We start from the raw sequence: 22,213 nt of genomic DNA, 5'->3' as shown, positions 1-22,213 counted from the left end.
AGATTCTCAGCAATCATTTTTACTTAACGTAGAAAAGAGAAAAAGGAGATGATAAACTCTTCCCATTGAAATATTTATGAAGCATAAGACCTATAGCTGTTGGCTGCAAAAGAACGCTAAGAAATGCAAATTCCTCTGCTACTTCTCTCTTTCTTATCCAGCAATTCAAGACAACAGCCGCCCATCCTAAAATCCGTTGGCTAAACGTAAAATAAGTTAAATTTCCGGTACAATACATCTCGAGGGGTATCCGTTCAAATGGAAGCAGCGATCAAAGACGGTATTGCGTTAGCTGATACGTTTATGAACACAGTTTCTTCCGAATGAACGGCTAGGGCTTCATCAACGATGAACACAAAAATCTGTTTTTCTTTCTTTCTTTTTACGTTCTCGCCGTTAGTAGTTTGTCCGAATTCAGTCACAAAAATAGACGAGAAATTAATATTGAATCTTCGACAACGAGGACGTCATGTAGCACCACAAACAGTGGCTTCCAGACCCTTATCCAAACAATGTAGTCCTTCAATCACCAAGCGATCGGCCAGTGTCCTAGTGAATTTGAGTCCAGTTGCAGTCTGGCTGTAAATTACGATCTAATTTAAAATGCTATGAGTATAACCAATTCGTCGAAATCATTATAAACTTACTACAAGCTCACCTAGAATATTCATCTCTCTCTCTCTCTGTCTCTCTCTTCTGTAGGGGATAGGGCAAGGTAAGAACGGTCGAGGGCATTTTCCATTAAAACTCATCTGAAATCTATTGACATCAGCAGTTAAATATTATGTAGTACATGATGGAGAATTTTCACTGGCATGTTTATAGTATGTGGCATCTATGAATTTATACATTATACTCAAAACGTACATGAATTTAATGAATTATATAAATTAGTATCATACATGCATACGTGTATTGGGTGAAATATTACGTTTGTAACACACGGTTTCTGAAAAATATGAAATTTCCAGAACTGTTCCTTTTATTATATATATATTTGTATATATATATACATATATATATAATATATATATATATATATATATATATATATATATATATATATATATATGTATATATATATAGATATATACATAGATAGATAGATAGATAGATAGATAGATATATATGGTGTGCGTGCGTGCGTATTTATGCATGTATGTATGTATATGCATATATGTACACACACACACACACACACACACACACACACACATATATATATATATATATGCAAACAAGGAAAAGGTCTGGAAATGTGTATATATTTTCTTAAATCGCGTACCATAAGGATAATATTTCTACAGGTATATGCTATATAGGAGCAGTAGATTGTCTGGTTCTTCGGCGTCTGTTAAATAACAATTCAACCAGAAGTGTGTATATATATATATATATATATAATATATATATATATATATAGATATATATATATATATATATATATACAAATAATCAAATAATTTGTATATATATATATATATATATATTATATATACAAAATAAGTCAAATAATCACTTCGGTATCTTATTTGACTTATTAAGTTAGAAGCTACCATCATTCGCAACATCACAAGGTGTGGAGGTAAGATTGTAACAGGAAATGCGTCGCCTTCGGCACCCTTTTCGATAATTTTTATTTTGTGCATCACGACGAGAAGTTGTCCTGGATAGAAGAAGAAGAAGAAGAATAAGAGGGAGAAGAAGGAAGGAAGGAAAAACCTCAAACGTTTCGTTCCGCTTGTAAGAATTTTTACAAGGTTTCACTTTTAACGCACAGGATCCTACCGAGGACCTGGCAGCAACCCGAGAAACGTAAATGCCACCCTCGACCGCCCTTGTGCCCCTAGGGCGTAGAGGCGTCTCTTGAAGGGTAGGGAAAGAGTCCTCTTGCCCTTCAGGGCGGCGGCGGCGGCGGCCTCTCGGGTGATGGATGATGGAAAGCAGATTAATAATGATGTTTAGAGGAGGGTGTGAGATGGCTCGAAGGAGCCCCTGGCAAATATTCCTTCAAGGGTCTTTGTCTGTTATTACCGACAAACAAATTGTCCCGTGTTATCGGAGAACAAATTGTCTGTGGCTCTCAACACTCAATTTGTTTGTTATCAACAAGGAACAAATTTCCCGTTGTTAACTCTAAGCAATTTCATGTTTACATAATTGAATTATCCTACTGCCAACAAAGAAATTACACACGGCTATCAACAGAGTGCCTGGTATTGGTAACAAACGTAATTGAATTATGTTACTGCCAACAAACAAATTACCTGCGGATATCAACAAACAGAGTGCCTGGTATTGGTAACAAACAATTTCCTGTTTTTGTCAAACAAACGTAATAGAATTATGTTACTACCAACAAACAAGTTGCTCACTGCTCTTAACTGAGTGCCTGGTAATGATGACAAACAATTTCCTGTTTTTGTCAACAAACATAAAAGAATTATGTTACTACCAACAAGGAATTTACCCATAGCTTTCAACAAACAGATTATCTGTCTGCTATTAATAACGAACTTTTCTGCTTTTGCCAACTAACAATTGAAGTATGTTTTTACCAAAAAAAAAAAAAAATTGTCCACAGCTATCAACAAACAGATTGCCTGGTATTAATAACAAACAATTTGTATGTTATCAGGACACCGTGTCAGTAATAACCCACTAGCATATGTCTGTTGTTACCAAGAAACACTTTGTAAAGTCCAACAATGTATCTGTTAATATCAGTAAACAAAATGCATTTTGGTACCAACAAAGGAAGTGTCTGGTGTTATCAACAAATAGAATTTTGTCTGTCTGTCATTTTCAACATATAAAATGAAGTTGGCGTATTACCTGCCGTATTTTATATATATATATATATATATATATATATATATATATATATATATATATATATATATATGTATATATATATATATGTATGTATTTATATTGTATATATATATATCATATATATTTATATATATATAATCATAGATATATCTATATATCCTAATATATATAATATATATATAAATATATAACCAACTATATCATAGTATATATTAATATATATATATATATATATATAAGATATATACATAGGATGATATATATATATCTATATATCTATATCAATATAAATATATCATCACCATATATTATATATATATATATATATATATATATATATAATATAATATATATATACAATAATACGGCAGGTAATACGCCAACCTTCATTTTATATGTTGAAAATGACAAACAAACAAAATTCTATTTGTTGATAACACAGATACTTTCTTTGTTGGTACCAAATGCATTTGGTTTACTGATATTAACAGATACATTGTTGGACTTTACAAAGTGTTTCTTGGTAAGAACAGACATATGCTAGTGGTTATTACTGACACAGGTGTCCTGATAACATACAAATTGTTTGCTATTAATACCAGGCAATCTGTTTGTTGATAGCTGTGGACAATTTGTTTATTGGTAAAAACATACTTCAATTGTTTGTTGACAAAAGCAGAAAAGTTCGTTATTAATACCAGACAGATAATCTATTTGTTGAAAGCTATGGGTAAATTCCTTGTTGGTTGTAAAATAATTCTATTATGTTTGCTGACAAAAAACAGGAAATTATTTGTCATCATTACCAGACACTCAGTTAAGAGGAGTGGGCAACATGTTTGTTGGTAGTAACATAATTCTATTATGTTTGTTGACAAAAACAGGAAATTGTTTGTTACCAATACCAGGCACTCTGTTTGTTGATAGCCGTGTGTAATTTGTTTGTTGGAAGTAGGATAATTCAATTACGTAAACATGAAATTGCTTAGAGTTAACAACGGGAAATTTGTTCCTTGTTGATAACAAACAAATTGAGTGTTGGGAAATGCAGACAATTTGTTCTCCGATAACGCGGGACAATTTGTTTGTCGGTAATAACAAACAAAGACCCTTGAAGGCATATTTGCCAGGGGCTCCTTCGAGCCATCTCACACCCTCCTCTAAACATCATTATTAATCTGCTTTCCATCATCCATCACCCGAGAGGCCGCTGCCGCCGCCGCCGCCGCCGCCGCCGCCGCCCTGAAGGGCAAGAGGACTCTTTCCCTACCCTTCAAGAGACGCCTCTACGCCCTCGGGGCCCAAGGGCGGTCGAGGGTGGCATTAACACTCCTCGGGTTGCTGCCAGGTCCTCGGTAGGATCCTGTGCGTTAAAAGTGAAACCTTGTAAAAATTCTTACAAGCGGAACGAAACGTTTGAGGTTTTTCCTTCCTTCCTTCTTCTCCCTCTTATTCTTCTTCTTCTTCTTCTTCTTCTATCCAAGACAACTTCTCGTCGTGATGCAGCAAATACAAATTATCAAAACGGCGCCGATGGCAACGCATTTCCTGTTACAATCTTACCTCCACACCTTGTGATGTTGCGAATGATGGTAGCTTCTAACTTAATAAGTCAAATATGATACCGAAGTGATTATTTCAAAAACTAGGTCGTAACTATGTAACTATGAACTGGATACAGATGTGATCATTTAAAAAACCAGATCGTAATTATGAACTGGATACAGATGTGATCGTTTCAAAAACTAGATCATAATTATGAACTGGATACTGATGTGATCGTTTCAAAAACTAGACCGTAATTATGAACTGGATACAGATGTGATCGTTTCAAAAACTAGACCGTAATTATGAACTGGATACAGATGTGATTGTTTCAAAAACTAGATCGTAATTATGAACTGGATACAGATGCGATCGTTTCAAAAACTAGATCATAATTATGAACTGGATACAGATGTGATCGTTTCAAAAACTAGATCTTAATTATGATCTGGATACAGATGTGATCGATTGAAAACTAGATCGTAATTATGAACTGGATACAGATGTGATCGTTTCAAAAACTAGATCTTAATTATGATACTGGATACTGATGTGATCGTTTCAAAAACTAGATCGTAATTATGACTGGATACAGATGTGATCGGGTGTTTCAAAAACTTAGATCGTAATTATGAACTGGATACAGATGTGATCCTTTCACCAAAATAGATCGTAATTATGAACTGGATACAGATGTGATCATTTCAAAAACTAGACTGTAATTATGAACTGGATACAGATGTGATCGTTTCAAAAACTAGATCGTAATTATGAACTGGATACAGATGTGATCCTTTCAAAAACTAGATCGTAATTATGAACTGGATACAGATGTGATCGTTTCAAAAACTAGATTGTAATTATGAACTGGATACAAGATGTGATCCTCACAAAAATAGATCGTAATTATGAACTAGATACAAATGTGGATCGTTTCAAAAACTAGATCGTAATTATGAAACTGGATACAGATGTTGAAAAATCGTTTAAAAACTTAATTTAAAAATGTAATTATTGTGGAAACTGGAAAAATACAAGATACGAAATCGTTTCAAAAAACTTTAGGACCGTTAAATTATGAAACTGGATACAGATGGTTGATAGTTTCAAAAACTAGATCAATAATTATGGAAACTGGGAATACCAGAATTGTGATGGCGTTTCAAAAACTAAGATTTTTTCGTAATTATGAACTGGATACAGATGTGATCGTTTTCAAAAACTAAAAAATGTTTCAGTATTGACTGGATAAAGATGCGAAAAAAATCGTTCACTAGAACCGTAAATTATAAACTGTATACAGATGTGATCGTTTCAAAAACTATAGATCGAATAATTATGACTGGATACAGATGGTGATCGTTTCAAACCTTTTTTAGGAAACGTAATTTAAAATGAACTGATTACAGATGTATCGTTTCAAAAACTATCGAATTATGAACTGGATACCAGATGTGATCGTTTCAAAAACTAAAAGTAATTATGAAACTGGCTACGATGGGATCGTTTTTTCAAAAACTAGACCGTAATATGACTGGATACAGATGTGATCGTTTTTCAAAACTAATCATAATTATGAAACTGATACAGATGTGATCGTTTCAAAAACATAAGATCAATAATTATGACTGATAAAAACAGATGTGGCTTGTTTTCAAAAACTAGACCGTATTAAAAATGGAACTGGATACATATGTGATCGTTTCAACTAGGATCGTAACTATGACTGGAACAGATGATCGTTTCACACTAGACTGTAATTATGAACCTTGGATACGATGTGTCGTTTCAAAAAACTAGACCGTAATTATTACTGGAAACAGATTGATTTTTCAAAAACTAATCGTAATTATGAACTGGTACAGATTGTGATCGTTTCAAAAATCGTAATCTTGAAAAACTCCGGAATAAACGATGTGACGTAACTAGATCGTAATTAATGAACTGGATACAAATGTGATAGTTTCAAAAACTAGATCGTAATTATGAACTGGAAACAGATGCGATCGTTTCGTTTAAAAAACTAGATCGTAATTATGAACTGGATACAGATGTGATCGTTTCAAAAACTAGATCATAATTATGAACTGGATACAGATGTGATCGTTTCAAAAACTAGACTGTAATTATGAACTGGATACAGATGCGATCGTTTCAAAATCTAGACCATAATTATGAACTGGATACAGATGTGATCGTTTCAAAAACTAGACTGTAATTATGAACTGGATACGGATGTGATCGTTTCAAAAACTAGATCGTAATTATGAACTAGATACAAATGTGATCGTTTCAAAAACTAGATCGTAATTATGAACTGGATACAGATGCGATCGTTTCGTTTCAAAAACTAGATCATAATTATTAACTGGATACAGATGTGATCTTTTCAAAAACTAGATCGTAATTATGAACTGGATACAGATGTGATCGTTTCAAAAACTAAACTGTAATTATGAACTGGATACAGATGCGATCGTTTCAAAATCTAGACCTTAATTATGATCTGGATACAGATATGATCGCTTCAAAAACTAGACCGTAATTATGAACTGGATACAGATGTGATCGTTTCAAAACCTAGATCGTAATTATGAACTGGATACAGATGTGATCGTTTCAAAAACTAGATTGTAATTATGAACTGGATACAGATGCGATCGTTTCGTTTCAAAAACTAGATCTTAATTATGAACTGGATACAGATGTGATCGTTTAAAAAACTAGATCATAATTACGACTGGATACAGATGTGATCGTTTCAAAAACTACACCGTAATTATGAACTGGATACAGATGTGATCGTTTCAAAAACTAGATCGTAATTATGAACTGGATTCAGATGTGATCGTTTCAAAAACTAGACTGTAATTATGAACTGGATACAGATGTGATCGTTTCAAAAACTAGATCTTAATTATGAACTGGATACAAATGTGATCGTTTCAAAAACTAGATCGTAATTATGAACTGGATACAGATGTGATCGTTTCAAAAACTAGATCGTAATTATGAACTGGATACAGATGTCATCGTTTCAAAAATACTTTTAAAAGTAGATTGTAATTATGAACTGGATACAGATGTCATCGTTTCAAAAATACTTTTAAAAGTAGATTGTAATTATGAACTGGACTCTGGGATTGTCTTATGGGGAAATGTACGGGGAAAATTCTACATCGAAGCTATTTTCATCTTTATAAATCTGACTTTGTAAAATAACACTAAAACACTGAATTAGTGAATAATGAACGAGGAATCCTGTTTCTATGAAACATCCGTGAAGCAAAAAAAATCCATTATGCAGTTCATCATCTTTTAAAGGAAATTTATTTCACTATATTCAGTATAAATATATATTTCAAATGTTAAGACATAAGATATGTAAATTACTGATTTTGTTAAGTACTTGTCACTTATATAATTACCCCTTGACCCATTTCAAATATTCCCTTGCACCTGTTACCCGTAGTTTATCGGGCAAAGAAAGTTTACTTCGGTTAAGACGGAGTGAGCAGCAGCAGCAGTCCGGCAGCCAGTTGTCTTAGACTCGGACGCAAACCACCTGCAGGAGTTTGATCTTTCCTTCTATCAATAGGACCTGGAAAGCGCTGACTTTCATATGCATTTTTATAAACCTGACATACCAGCAATGATCGTGGTGTAAACTTTATTCCTGGGGAGTGTGCTACAGTGTCTGTTCGAAGAAGTTCTACAACGCTCGTCATCGTCTCGGAATGAGTCGTGAACATAACCTCTTAATATAACCAACCGCCGCTCTGGAATTCATTACAGGTAAGGCTCAACCTGAAAGCGGGTCATTGGTTAAGCCTTTTGTAAATTCCCGCCTTATTGAAGTAATTCTATAAGTAAGGCCTTGCTTGTCTTAAATTAAAGTAACCATCAAACTGCATCAAAATTTACGTGTCTTGTTTCTTAGCATCCAGTACTCTACTGACTGTTATCAGTTTTTATATACCTTTAGGAGTGTTACGTTTGTAATATGCATTTTTGCTAGGATAATCATTAATCACTTAAACGTTGATAATTCAGCTTTAGCGTGATTAGTTACTGTTTATAGAGTGATAGGCAGATTAAGACAGTTTTGTTTTCATTATGCTTTTCGTGTTTAACGACCTATCGTAATTTCAGATGATTACAGAACTGAATTAGACACACTGTATATCCGCTACATCTTACATCGCTAGTCGTCGTAAATTATTCTTCAGGACCCCAGACAGTTAATGTAACGAGAGCCTCTTGAGTTTTATTAGGTGTTCATGTTTCCTTGAGGGAAATTTCTCTGTATATTGGTATATTGTTAATATACTGGTTAACTATGTTTTGTGTTTCCTAAGTGCCTATAGTTTACGAGTATTCTGGTGTGGCTACTTTAAAAAATTTAGTTCATCTTTAGACCATTATATAATTACGCATCTTTAGACCATCATACAATTACGCATCTTTAGACTACTATGCAATTACACATCTTTAAACTTTTTTACAATTACTCATCTTTAGACCATTATAACAATTACGCATCTTTAGACTTACTATACAATTACGTTAGTATCTTTAGACCATCACACAATTACTCATCGTTTACGAAAAAAATGTTCAACAGAGATTAATATGAAAGAATGTATAAAGTCCAAAAAAGGTAAATGCTTCTCCAGTTAAAAACATTTTTAAATTTGGTGATAAGTTTGGAGAAATATGCTGCGTGATCTTATATGGTGGGAATTTTATGATTCTGTTTGCAAATTTAATAGTAAAAAAATTCACCTATGGTTATCCTGTAAGAGAAAATGAGATCTTTTTGATAAGTAATTATCAAAATAACCGAGCTTACTTTTAGTTTTGAACAGTTAAGCGCAGCCAAGTTAGATCTTATAATATCTTTTAAAATACTGATATTTAAATACATTCACGGATAGTATGCACAGTTACCAATGAATTAAATTTACCCTCACCTATACATGATAAATATTCGAATTCAGAACTATTTGCCATTTCTACAGGATATAAAATTATTGCAGGACAGAAGGAAAACATCATAAAGAGTCCAGAATATACATACATACATACATACTATATATATATATATATATATATATATATGATATATATATATATATATATATATTCTCTAATCCCACTTGAAGTCACGTCTTTGTCCTATAATCGCACCCATTTTTTACAAGCGTTGTTACCGACAAAAAAAAAGAAAAAAAAAAGAAAAAGAAAAAAAAGGAGTTAAAAATATGTGCGGCGCAATCGAGTTTTTCTGTATAGCGTATAATGCATATGAAATTTTCAGCCACGGCCGATTAAATTTTAGCCGCGGCCCATGACGCTATCATCCCCGGCCCGGTAGTGGCCTGTGTTGATGGTACTAAAAGCGATGCCAGACGCACGATACTGGACAACTTTATATAAAAAAAAGACTGAGGCTAGAGAGCCGCAATTTGGTATGTTTGATGATTGGAGGGTGGATGATTAATATACCAATTTGCAGCCCTCTTAACCTCAGTAGTTTTTAAAATATGAAGGCGGACAGACGGACAAAAATCCCTCTCAATAGTTTTCTTTTACAAAAGACTAAAAAAAGATTTCAAAAAGAATATACATAAACAATTCTCGTATTTATACCTCGTTTCTGTATTGTTTACGGATGTTTTCCAAATGTCCTAAATCACCTGGAGTCGATAATTGAGTTATTACTTGCGTCCTGGGTAATCCCGATAGAGCAGGTTCCCTAAAATTTGCCTTAAGGGGCATTCAGTGTGACTCAGGACATTCAAATAATGTCCCATTTCCGAGATATAGTAAACTAATCTGTAGGGAATAAGGGGGCAGATGAAATTGTACAAAACATCCACATATTACCAATATATATATATATATATATATATATATATATATATATATATTATATATATATATATATATATATATATATTATATATAAAATTTCCCTCCACTTGTGCTTCTTTTATTACCATGGAAGGTTGGTCCAATAAAGAGTCTTACGTTGTGAATTTTGTTGCATCTTGATTGCAAAAATTACATAATTTTATGAGTAAAAAACTTATATTTGTTTATAGTAAATGTGTGTTGTTTTCATCTTTTTCTAGATTAACTGAAAATGTGATTATTCGAAAATTACAAAACTTCTGGAATAAATATGGGCAAAAGAGGTACTCTTAATCGTCCATCAGCAGACGAGTTGTGTATATATGCTTATATATATTATTGCACACACATACACACCACACCACACACACATATATATATATATATGTATATATATATATATATATATATATATATATATATATATATATATATATATATATATATATGTTGATGGATGATGAAGATTCTCCAACTCCTTTTCATATTTATCTAACTATCCTGGACCCTGTCGGTAATGTTCATCTTTGATCCATGAAAGTGCTTTACTTGTATCATGTAATGGCTAGAAAAATTTGTATTTGTGCCTATATATATATATATATATATATATATATATATATTATATATATATATATGTATGTATATATATATATATATATATATATATATATATATATATATATATGTGTGTGTGTGTGTGTGTGTATAAGCGAATACCACGGGAAAATGATAGTCAGAAATCCAAGCGCTTTTCGTCTTTATTCAGACATCGTCAAGGAGCTACTAAAGTACAATTGGAGTTTGGAGAGGAAGGTCTCAGGTACAAACAAGATCAGGAATACCAGATGGTTAATTATCAAAAGGGTAAAAATTAAAAGGGATAATCCAGGATTATCGGATATCACACGGTCACAAACTTAAACAGATTCTGACCCTAACCGAAAATACAAAGTATCTTTACAGTCCAAAACATGTAAAAACTGAATATATTAAACCAAATAACTTTTTGATACGTGGATGATATCTTCTGTATTTGGCCAGTTCACGAAAACCTACAGGAATTCCTTAATAATCTCAATAATTTATCCCTTCTTCTATAAAATTTACTGTAGAGGAAGAAATAGAAATTGTAATTTGAATTTTCTTGATGTAACTGTCCACAGAAATGATAGAAATTTCACCTTTTCAGTCTTTCGAAAATCAACTAATATTGCCTCTTTTGTTCATTACTACTCCAATCACCATCAAATGTTAAATTCTCTGTTTTTTCTGGGATGTTCCTAAGGGCTTTACGTGTCTGTAGCCCGCAGTTTATTGACGCTGAAATTAAACTATTTATGATATTGCATTGAAACTTAAATACCCAAGGACTTTTGTAGATGTGCATGGAAAAGAGCTAGAAAATACATTTTATTCAACTAATGACAACTTGAATTTAATAAGCATAACATTCTAAAATTACCTTATGATGAAAGGTTTTTAGATATTCCTAGAATTTTAAAGCTTTTTACATAAATGTTGTTTTCAGTAATATTAATGTCAAGAGTTTAGTAATCTAAAATTCTCCTAAAGATCTTCCAAGCTGCATATATGAAACCTTCAAAAAATGCAAAAAGTGTGATAAAGTTTATTACGGACAGACCGGCAAATCTCTTTCACAGCGTCTCAAGCAACATCAATATTCTGTGAGAACTGGGCAAATATCGAATGCATTATTCGTACATATGAGAGATTTAGACCATCCTATTAACTGGAGTCAAGCAAGAGCCTTAGTCCCATGTAATGACACAGTTAAAACAGGAATATCATTGAATCTTGTTTTATCAAGTCAAATAATAAAAATGTTCTAATTTAAGTCTTGGTTTATTTAAACTTGATGCTTTCATAATGAAAAAAGTTGTAGATAAATATAAGCAACAAAATTAATATATTCAGTTTTTACATGTTTTGGACTGTAAAGATACTTTGTATTTTCGGTTAGGGTCAGAATCTGTTTAAGTTTGTGACCGTGTGATATCCGATAATCCTGGATTATCCCTTTTTAATTTTTACCCTTTTGATAATTAACCATCTGGTATTCCTATCTTGTTTGTACCCGAGACCTTCCTCTCCAAACTCCAATTGTACTTTAGTAGCTCCTTGACGATGTCTGAATAAAGACGAAAGCGCTTGGATTTCTGACTATCATTTTCCCGTGGTATTCGCTTATTTATGAAGTCACGTCCATCTACTGTGATTTTTAAGCATATATATGTATATGTATATAAATATATAATTTTCGTTAAAAGCAATTGCTTTAGTGGCATCAATAAGTTTCTTGCAGGTATCTTCATACCGACGAAGTTTTTCCGATTCTCGTTCGTCAATTTCTGGTGAAAAATACGCAGACTTCCTTCTTCCATTTATTGAATTTTGTCACGACAGCTGTTTCGCCTTATGGCATTATCAAGCGACTACTGACTTACAATCTTGTTTGTTGTTTAAGATTTAAGCTGGCCTTGTGGCAGCACGGGCTCTGCTCACAGAGCAGCCCGTAATTTTTACACTTACAATCTGACCTTTCGGCCTATTTATCTCATCGTGTGGAGGTATGACCTTGAGGTATGGGTACTGGTTAGTCTAGGGATTAACAGCTTAAGGGCGTTGTTTTAGTTACAAAGAACATAAGGACATATGTACTGTGACAATACGAGTGAAAGTTTAAACAGTGGTTAAATAAATATTCAAAATACAATGCCATGTGTTAGAGTTTCCTTAAATGTATGCTTTAAAATTTAAATCATACACTTTATGTATAAACAGAAATTATCTCTTTTACCTTTATGCATGCTATAAAAATATACACATATATTTTGTACTCCCGTATTTAGATTTCTATATTCATTTTCATTCCAGTATGTAATTTGTAATTTTTATCTAAAACCAACATGTAACATTAAATTTTAAACATACATTTAAGGAAACTCTAACACATGGCATTGTATTTTGAATATTTGATTTACAACCACTGTTTTTAAACTTTCACTCGTATTGTCACAGTACATTGTCCTTATGTTCTTTGTAACTAAAACAACGCCCTTAAGCTGTTAATCCCTAGACTAACCAGTACCATACCTCAAGGTCATACCTCCCACACGATGAGATAAATAGGCCGAAAGGTCAGATTGTAAGTCAGTAGTCGCTTGATAATGCCATAAGGCGAAACAGCTGTCCGTGACAAAAAAAAAAAACAAATTCCAATAAAAATGGAAGAAGGAAGTCTGCGTATTTTTCACCAGAAATTGACGAACGAGAATCGGAAAAAACTTCGTCGGTATGAAGATACCTGCAAGAAACTTATTGATGCCACTAAAGCAATTGCTTTTAACGAAAATTGTATTAGAGAAAAACTATGCCCTAAAAGTATATAGTATATATATATATATATATATATATATATATATATATATATATATATATATATATATATATATATATATATATATATATATATACTTAAAAAATCACAGTAGATGCACGTGACTTCATAAATAGGCGAATACCACCCGGGAAAATGATAGTCAGAAATCCAAGCGCTTTCCGTCTTTATTCAGAGCTTCCTTGGGACGATATTTCTGAATAAAGAACGAATAAAGCACTTGGATTTCTGACTATCATTTTCCCGTGGTATTCGCTTATATATTTATATATATATATATTATATATATATATATATATATATATATATATATATATATACAATATATATGTACATTTACTTACACACACACATTCACAAATGTTTCTAACCATTACATGCATAGAATTTCCGTAACTTCTATCGATTTAAGATAAGCATCAGGTGTCAAGAGTCCAGAATAGTTAGCGATTTCTTAAGGAAAATCATAAATGTTGGTGAGATAATGATGCAAGAGAGACAGAGATGGTTTGGGCATGTCCTTTGCATTATACGTGGGAGAAGATTGGGCTTCTCTGAGCACTAGAAGAGGACCATGACTTTCTTGGATGAGAGCTAATAGACTGGAGGTAGCAGATGAGTGGAGGGATTTGTGAAGGATAAAGCACAGGAAAGACTTTGAGTTCCGAAATTTCAAGAGATCCTTTGCGTCACAAGGTGTTGTAAGCAATACAAGAAGATGACCCAGGTCACGATGGCAGAATGCTTCAAGAATAACTAGCTCTGGATTTCATTGCTACTTGAGATTTGACTGAGATATCTTAATCTCAGCAGCGAAGACGCGTATCCCGTTTCTGTTGTAGATATCTCTTCACTCTTTTTATTCTATCCATGACAGCATGAGGAGAAATCAGAAGTTGCAGAGACATTCCTCCTCATCTGACGCTTCCTCCTCGCATTCATCCGCCAAGAAGGAAACGCCTCCTCTGATTAGATTAAAATCTGTCGCCATTAGATGATGCGTCTCATAGGAAATGTTTTTCCTTATTTTCTTCTGAGTCAAAAAAAAAAAAAAAGAAGCAAGAATCTTGTTTCCACCATTTCCCCCTCCGCTCTCATAGAATGTTGGGATTAGTCAAGGGTGGGGTGACAGGGAGGGAAGGAGGAGGGGTAGGGGGGAGGAGGCAGGTCCTACCTCCCAAGGAGGGGAGGGAAGCCGGATATCAAGGCAGAGGGGAACTACATCCAGGCTTTGGGAATCTGACCGGATCCTGACCCAGGGAAGGGGAGAAGATGGACAAGGGCGAGAGAGAGAGGGGAGAGGGGAGAGGGGAGAGACGCAGATGAAAAGAGCTTTTAAAGATATTGAGATTACTGGATGCCTTCACAGTAGCACCGGCCATGGCATGTCCCTCTCGCCTGGGATAGACACGGACATACACGAACGAGCACTCACACGTGCACGCACGTACGTACGTGAAGCCAGAGGAGAGGTGAAGAAATAACGAAAAGGGGGGGTGAATCTGAAATTCGAATTCCGAGGGACCGGACCACGAAATCACTGGGCTTGCCTGGACAGGAAGTCATTTCCGTAATGGGGCCATGGTCGGATTTACACGCTCATGACTAATGATGTTTAAATAGAAATGAAATTCTTATGATATTCAAAATAACAGATTTCCTGTAAGTGAATATATATAATAATAATATGTAATATTAATATATATATATATTATATTATATACAATATTATATATATATTAAGCTAACGAATGTTCCTTTAACTATCCAATTCGCCCTACCCTCGGAATTAATATATTTTCATGTATGTTAACCGAAGAGGAATTTTTTTTAAGACGATAATAAGTTCGTCGGCTTAGTGAAGCGCTCTAAACCGCTTATATATATATATATATATATAGTATATATATATATATATATATATATATATATATATATATAAGCTCTAAATCGCTTATATATATATATATATATATATATATATATATATATAGTATATATATATATATATATTTATATATATATATATATATATATACTGTTGAACTTGAGTGTGGACATAAAGAAAAGAAATATGACATTGGACATGTGCAGTATTAAATCTAGATCCTCGGTAATCTGTGGAAGAATGGAGACATAATAGGAAGCGATCTACAGTAATTCGCAGAATAGGTGAAGCAAGGAATCTGGAAGGGAGCTGGAGCGTCAATGAAGGTCGAGGTTAGAATGCTTAAGGTCACTGCTGAACCAGCTCTCCTTTATGGAAGTGAAGTGTCGATACAGAAAGTGAATGAAAGCGTAGAAGGTTGAAACTGCTGAGATGGCTTATTCGTTTGGCATAAGAAATGAATTGCTGAGAAGTATAGAGATAAGAAGAAGCAATACTTTCACTGTAAGTTTTTTTCTATCTTTTATTACAAAAATACAATTATATACCAATAATTTACATTATTTGGGTAATTCTGTTATACAAAAATTATAAATATAAACGTAAATAACTTTTTGTTTCAAAATAGTTTTAAAAAAATCTTTGGTTACATACTTGTAAATATTGCTTGTATATCTATATTTAATATACATCCTTTGCGCTTCTAAATTATTTTTTTATAAGAACAATTACATTTTGGCAGCTATTGTTGTGTTTATAACACATCCACAAACAATACAAATAGCCGGTGATCAACAAAATGGTAGTGTTTTTATCAACAATTGATTTTGCTTCTATATCATAGAATGATAATTTCAAGAAACTATAATCATTTAGAGTACAGCATTTCTTAAGAACAGAATTAAACCATTTCACTACATTTTTCTTTTTTTACAGAAGTAAAAAATATGTATTTGATACTCGTTTTCACCACATTGGTCACATTTTGAGTCTTCTTTTAATTTCAACATACGGAGCCTTTCTTTTGTTGATAGTGACTCATGAATATACCTAACCACAAATTCCTTTCCTCCACTTTAATGAATGTGCTATTAAGATTTCCCCAAATATTTTTCCATTTCAGTGTGGGATAATTATTTCCTACCATTGGGGCTTCTTTCCTCCAAATGATTGAATATATTTCTCTGTTATTTATATATGGGAAGAATTTGTTGTGATATGCTTTCCTAATATCACCTACTGCCAAAGAATAGTATTCATGGGTAAAATATGCTATTTCTGATAAGTTATCTAATTGTAACATACAATTCACTCTTACAGAACAATAATACCTGGTTAACCCGTTACAGTTTATTAGACTTTTTAAGCAAGTTACACTGAATATTGATCTTGCCTTTTCTTCGATACGTATTATCCCTAAACCTCCTTCTAACTTTGACAAATGCAGGGTACTACGTTTTATAGGTCGATACATACCACACCATATATACTTGAAAATAATTGCATTCACCTTTTGAGCTTGTTTTTTACTTAACGGAAGTGTGAGAGCTACATACAACATTTTGGATAGTATCAAAGAGTTGATTATTAGTGCTTTCTGGTAAAGTGTTAGATACTTTTTACACAACATGTTAACTGCCCCTTCAATTTTTTTCTCTATATCTGACCAATTTAATTCACAAGTTTCCGCATACGAGTTGCTGAAGTAAATGCCCAAAATTTTAGCACAGGCCACAACTTTGAAACAAGTTAACTTCCAGTCTCTTCTGCCTGACCATTCACCAATTCCTAAGATGAACAGATTTTTCTTTATTTAATAATGAGCCAGTTGCTGCTTCAAATTTCATTATTTTATAGTGAATCTCTATTAATGAATCATCGTCTGCAAAAAATACTGTTGTATCATCAGCAAATCCCTGCACTTTAATTTTGTCATTGTCTGGTAATGTAGGAGGTACAATTTTTTTTACTGGTTTTTAATGCTAGGTACAATGGTTCTTGGAAAATGACTTACAATAACATTGATAGTGGACAGCATTGTCTAACCGACCTTCTTACATTAAAGGTGTCTGTAAATAGTCCATTCACACATATCATACTTTTACATTCTCTCTATAATATTTTTAACCATAAAATAAATTTTACTGAAAATCAAAACTTTTCCATAATTCTAAAAAGAAATGGCAAGTTCTCAAAAGCTTTGGACCGGTCCAAGTTAAACATCCCTGCATTCGAATGATTTTCTCTTACACAATATTGTTCAGGTGATATGATTTTTCCAATTACAAGTTTCAAACGATATTTGCCATTGTTTTTGCTAGAATTTTATAATCAACATTTAACAGAGTGATTGGTCTCCAGTTTTCAACCATTTCCAAATTTCCACTTTTTGGACAGTTTTATTATTCCTAAATTTTGTGATTCTGATAACTTTCTTTCTTCCAACATACATTTCATTACCTCTGGAAAATCGTTTTTGATAATATACCAAAACCGTTTATAAAACTTCACAGTTGATCCATCACTTCCAGGTGATTTTCCTTTATTCATTTTATTCAATGATTCCCATAATTCATTTATATAAAATTTCTCCTCTAAAAGTTTATTGTCCTCTTCATCTACCTTTTTTTTTGCATTTCTCAAGCAAATATGATTGTTCTTCGTGATTTCCTTCAATAAATTCATGTATTTCTTTAAAATAGTCTTTAAGATACACAAGAACAACCTTTGTATCCGTTAGCATATTTTCACTTTTACCCTTTATCTTCATTACCAGGTGATTTCCTTTATGGCGTTTCTCTTTCTCAAGCAAGTGCGATGATAATTTTTCCCTTTCCACTTGATCTTTTAATTTTGCTCTTATTTTTACTCCTTCACAAAGTTCATTTTGGAGACAGTTTATTTACTTTTCAAAGCATAAATTTCATCATATTTATCATTCCCAGCATTACATAAGCCATATAGATATTTTAATCGATATTGCAATAAATTTATTAAACCATATTTTCATTTGAAACCCTCGTTGCAACTTTAATGAAGAACTTTTTACATTCCTTTTTAGCAAATTCCCACCATTCAATTACATTTTCTAAACTGTCTTTTTTTAGTTTTACATGACTCCAAAAGCATTCAAAGTTTTCGGCCTATTCCTTCTGTCTCCAGTAAAGACGCATTCAATTTCCAAAATCCTTTCCCTTTTTGCACATCGCCTGTCCTGAATTTAGCAATGACCATACAATGATCAGAGAAGGCCACAGGCACTGTATCAGTACTTAACATATTATGGAGTAGCTGTTTAGTATGTAGGCGATCTATCCTAGAACCATATAACTGTAAGTTAAAAGGCGAGTAAGGGTATATCGAGATGGTACTAGTAATGTGGAGAGAATGGAGAGAGATAGGTTGGTGGGAGTACAAAATTCGGAAACTGTAATAACGCCCTGAACGTGAATGTCCTTCAATAATTGAATGTGGGGACCAATTGGTAACAAATCATATGCATGTGTTAGGGAGCTAAGATGGACATACAAACACACACAAACATACCCCTATCGGAGACAGGCTACCAAGAACGGAAAGAGCAATCATCATTGCTACATTCACACTTAAAACAGATGAACTCCTGTACAGATAATATCCACAAAACTAGACGCTTCATACACCAACACAACAAAAATACCAACTGCATATTCAACGCCTCTTCACGCACACTTCACACCTGCACCATAAAATATATGATTAAAAGCCCCAAAATACCCGATCCCTTCACATCTCTGGTTTTAGCAGACATACAGAGGGTAAGGAGCTGCAAACCCTTGCTCTGGCCATGACATGACTGTCACACCACACAGGATGGCAAGAATACCATTGTTACCTCGGAATTCTGTGGGAATGATGATATGAATACTATTGACTATATCATACTGCCGAGGTTCTCCTGTCATCAAGAAAGGCATTTCCTTCCCCAGGGAGTCTACAGCCAGGCATTCCTCGGCCTAGGGGTATATCATAATCTCAAAGCCGTTAATCATTCTTAAGCCATACAGTCCGTGCTGTTTATTAGCAGTCCGGATAACAGCCACAAGTAGATTGACATAACTTTGTGGTTGTTGCTAGGTGAAGGATACAGGCTCATCTTCTATCTAAGAGGCATTTCCTTCCCTAAGGGATTATTAACAATCCTTAACTATGAGCTCCTTTGCCTCCGAGTTCTAGAGAATGGATTCCCAAGCCCTTGTTATGCCTAGGCCAACAAAGATCAGTCAGTGCCGCCTACTACTGCAGCGCTAATGTCAAATGTAATTGACTGACTTGACTATACACACACACATCTCATATACATACATTTATATGTATATATACACATATATTATGTATGTTATATATATACATACATAAATATATGTATATATATACATATATATATATATATATATATATATATATATATATATATATATATATATATATATATAAATTCCAGATGAGCTACTGTATCGGTGTAACCAGCAGGGTCCGTCAAAAACATCATAAAATCCATGGTTTATTACAAAAAACGTTTCGCACATGAACTCAGTGCATCATCAGACTGTAAAATTAAAACATATTAAAAATATTATAAATGACAGTAAAATTTAAATAAAAGAATTGATTTTGCTTAAAAAAAAAACAGTCAAGAATTGTGTCAATAGTAAAAGAGAGACCCAGTGCCTAACAACCTAACAACCTGTTAGAGTGGAGAAGGAAGAACGAATGGCCAAGACTGCAGACCTACCCAAGACTTTAGTTATAGAGGAGCAGCAGATACGTTGGAGTATCAAGACGGAACCAGTCGTTTAATGAATAAAGACTCAAGGCTGGTGAGGTAGTTACTGTGGTTTATACCACCAATAAAAGAAAAATGTTTCTTATCGACTTGAATCCTGGATATGGACGCATGGTTCCTATCATTAGAGAATTCAGGTTTGCTAATTCTCTGCCCCATTCTGAAACTATATCCCATGTGACTGCAATATCTCATCTGCAACAACCTTCGGCAAGAACCAACGCTATTTGTAATAAACCATGGATTTTATGATGTTTTTGATGGACCCTACTGATTACCGATATATACATACATACATATTATATATATATATATATATATATATATATATATATATATATATATATATATATATATATATATGTATTGTATGAATGCGTATTGTGGGTGCGCGCATGCGTACACGCCAAGAATAGCTTATAAAACATAACCATCGATAATATAATAACGCAGAGGAGAACCAAACGTTCCAGATCTGCAAGAAACGCGCCATATTTTGCAGGTCTCCTCCTTGACAATCATAAAAAGAAAGAAAAAAAGAAATGTGGCTGAGCTGTTGTCCACCAATTTCATCTGCAATTTCATCAAATGCAATATTGTTAGTCGTTATGGCCGATATTCCTGGAAAAAGGAACGATGAAAAGTGGGCTATGGAATGGGTTTGCCTTTAATTCAATATCGACAAATCCTCTACGGATAAATCTAAGATACATCATGGAGACGCTGCTTCCCCTTCGCTGTGTTTGAGATGCGTTCTTTGTGCCGGGGAATTCTCTTGCTCTAGTTTTCCTTCGCTCTCACAGAGCGAAGTCGGTTCTACAATTGTCGTCTTCGCCAATTTTTTGGGGGGTAATGTTTCTGTAAAGTTTGTGGACGCGAAATCTTGGTTTTAGATTTATATGTAACAGAATGATCTAAAATTTACTTATTTATTTTCAGTCGGATATTCTCTTTCGTTTGTATCTCCAAGTTGCGCATTGCTTAAGCAAAAAAAAAGAATAACGAGATTTCTTTTTTAAAGCTGCAAACGATACGATAACCTCCACCATAAGACGGATTTTGTTCCTTCCAATTTGCCAGATCTGACTTTCTGACTCAACATAGCCTGAATTTTGTTTTTTCTGAGCCTTTGATAGTGGCTTAGTCGTTAAATTTTAAAACTCGCAATTACCTGGTGAATAAATGCCCTTTTTTTTTTCCATGGAGAACAAACTGGATATCAGCAATAACATCACCCTCCTCTCTCCTTCTAGTCAGGCCCTGTCTCCTCCTGCCACCTCACCATAGGTTGAGGAAGGGGTGTGAGGAGTAGGAATATAATGATCCCCTCCTTCTCTCACGCCCATTTCCTCATATCTCTGCAACGAGGCATTGCAAGACCCTGCTTCCTACTCCTTCCAGTTCCTTTCTCACTCCACCCCTTCGAGGAGGAGGGGGGAACAACACTCCCTCCCTCCCCCTGGTAGGTCCTTCTCCCTCCCTCCCTCCCTCCCTCACTCCCTGCAACCTCTCGAAGTCCCCCTTCAGAAAGTATCGCGGGAGTTTTCCCGAGTTCGTTCAACCGAACCTCCACCTAACTATGACGATTAATTTTCTTAGGCGCGACAGCTCTTTGTCAGGGCACAGCAGCCCTCTGCAGGAGGACCCTGGGTCGGGGGTAGGGGGCCCCCAAGGGTTGGGATGGTGGCCCTAAGGGTATTATTAGGCAAATATTCCTCGAGGAAGAATTCATTATTTTTGGAAGAAATTCCCCCTCACCCTTTTTTTATGAGCTCAATGCTCC

The sequence above is a fragment of the Macrobrachium nipponense genome, chromosome 30 (genome assembly GCF_015104395.2).
Source record: "Macrobrachium nipponense isolate FS-2020 chromosome 30, ASM1510439v2, whole genome shotgun sequence".
In the NCBI taxonomy this organism is placed as follows: Eukaryota; Metazoa; Arthropoda; class Malacostraca; order Decapoda; family Palaemonidae; genus Macrobrachium; species Macrobrachium nipponense.
The sequence above is the reverse complement of the archived record's forward strand: the minus strand, read 5'-3'. Positions refer to the sequence as shown.